The sequence below is a fragment of the Barbus barbus genome (assembly GCF_936440315.1).
Source record: "Barbus barbus genome assembly, chromosome: 26".
Lineage (NCBI taxonomy): Eukaryota > Metazoa > Chordata > Actinopteri > Cypriniformes > Cyprinidae > Barbus > Barbus barbus.
The window spans coordinates 27,852,851-27,855,726 of NC_136754.1; positions in this window are offsets into that span (position 1 = coordinate 27,852,851).

Consider the following 2,876-nt stretch of genomic DNA (forward strand, 5'->3'; position numbering starts at 1 on the left):
GTGCAAAACTGCATGCTTGAGTAAAAATTAAGTTAAAAAAAACGTTGTCACTTTTAATAATTGTTTCTGGTCAAAATAACAGCATTTAATCCATACTAACGCTTCCTCAGAGGAAAAAGTCCATCCCCCCAATGTTGCCCTCACATCAAAATCACCTTTTCGCTTCACAAGAAAAGTTAATTGATGGACTGACGTCATGTGGAGTCGATTACTTGTGTATTATTATGACGTTTTTATAAGTTATTTGAACTCTGACAGCACCCATTCACTGCAGATGATCCATTAGTGAAGTGATATAATGCTAAATTTCTCCAACCAATTCAGATGAAGAGACAAAACACATCTCCATGATGGCCTGGGGGCAAGTACATTCTCATCAAATGTTTATTTTTGAGTGTCATAAATCACTTTAGAATTGCAGTGTTGTAACACTTGAAATACATCGGACTGACACAAAAAAAACAATATTAAAAGTTATATAATTATGTAACATTTTAAAATATTTAAACATTGAAAATTGCACTATAGGCCTATGCGTAATGGTACTATTTAAAGGTACAGTAAGCAATTTCTGAGAAACAACCACCAAAACAAAATCACCAAAACAAACACGCCATAATAAAAAAATAAAAAAACACACCCCTGTCTTGATAGCTCTGCCCATACTTGTGATTGGCCACAAGTGTGTTGGTGCTCAATCCCATCCATTTTTATTTACGTTTATTTACACTTTGATTTGAACGAAAACAACTTATCTGTGAGGTGCGGCTGACACAGAACAGCATACGCTGTTTACGTTCAGAGTAGACGAATTGTTGAATAAAGTCATTATTTCTGTTTTCTTTCACTTACCCAGTGATTTACATGTGCTGACCTCTCCACCTCAATCCACCTTTCCACTGCACATGACATTCGGACAATACTGATGTATTGTATAAGACGTTATCTGTGAATGTGTGAGACTTCCGGTTCATAAAGTGACGTGACATACAGCCAAGTATGCTGACCCATACTCGGAATTCGTGCTCTGCATTTACCCATACAAAGTGCACACACACACCATGAACACACACCCAGACCAGTGGGCAGCCATTTATGCTGCGGCGCACAGGGAGCAGTTGTGAGTTCGGTGCCTTGCTCAAGGGCACCTCAGTCGTGGTATTGAGGGTGGAGAGAGCGTTGGACATTCACTCCCCCCACCTACAATCCCTGCCGGCCCGAGACTCGAACCCACAACCTTTGGATTACGAGTCCGACACCCATTAGGCCACAACTTCCCCATAAACCGCCGTAGAGAAATAACGAGAAGAATAACAAGGTGCAGTAAGCGGTAAAACTGCTTGCACTATAAAACAGTGTGTTCATAATTAAGATAATACATTCAAATAATATGGTAAAACTCACCAGTTTGCAATATCAAGCAGCAAAACGAGCGGTTTTGTACAGCTAAAAACAGCTGGATTTGGATGAGACCGGAAGCTAGACACATTAATTTTATAAATGGCCGTGCCCACTCTAACGGGAAAAATAAGGTGGATACTCGCCATTCAAAATGAATGACTTCCGGTTTGTCGCTTGTCGTCCTTCAGAGCTGCCTTTCAAGCCCTAACACACTGCACGATTTTCGGCTGTCCCAGACGAAAGATTGGCATCGTGAAACAATCGTGGCGAATCAGAAATCGCTGTGATTGTATCACGATGCCCGTCTTTCGACTGGGACAGCCTGCAGAACACAAGATCCAGGGGGCAACTCCTCCCACCTTACATATACCTAAACCTACCCGTCTCCACCCCCTGATCCCTAAACCCACCCATCTCCACCCCTAAACCTACCATCTCCACCCCCTAGATGTGGATCCAACCCCGCCCCCTGGATCTTTGTTCTGCAGTGAGGAGCTACTGGAACATTGTACAGTGTGTCTCAGGCTTCAAGCCCCCTTTCCACTGTCTCCTACATTTGGATACGATTGTTGCATTTCTCCTCCTAGTGGCAGTCGCACAGAACTTTCAAACTGGTCGTGAGCGTCTCGCTGCAGCCTACAAGATCCAGGGGGCGTGGTTGGATCCAGATCCAACTCCTCCCACCTCACATACACCTAAACCTACCCATCTCCACCCTAACCTACCATCTCCACCCCCTAGATGTGGATCCAACCACGCCCCCTGGATCTTGTGGGCTGCAGTGAGCCCTACTTGGTGAAAGATTGCACTCCTGCGAACTATAGATAGACCATTGACATCCAAAGTATGAAAATAGACAATGACTTTTAATGAAAATAAACACTGAAACTTTGTATGATGTTTGTAATGTTTATTTTGGAAGAAAGCTGCATTTACAAAATGAAACGTTGAACAAACTGTGCAAACATGATACACAGGCTATGCCTGAAATATAGTGAGCTATAGAGAACAGTGTTGAATACAGTAGGCTGATTAACTCCAGGACAGGGTTGCAAAAATGTGATTTTCAGCCGTCACTCAGTAATGTTAGTCAGTTTGTAGTTATTAATCAATTTCAAAGTTCCATACAAACATTTATTCGATTCATTTTAGCAATAATAGGGGTTTTTCTCTACTGTTTTTATTTATTTTCTGTGAGAAGAAGCTGCTGCTGAGGGGAAGCATCGATAGCCTATTTGCATCAACATTTGCATATTTGCGTCTATCAATCACACTGAAGTTACCAGATGTGAGCGTTTACTCTGGGAAGAGAGGCAAAGGGATTGGAGAGAGCGATTGCACTTTGATGTTATTTTGTAGCTCGACCCTGAAATATTAAGAATAACTGGAAAAAGGCAAAGACACAAACAAACTATTGGGTTCATGTGAAGTTGTCTTACTGATCTGGTAAAGAGTTTATTGCGCTTTTGAGAAAT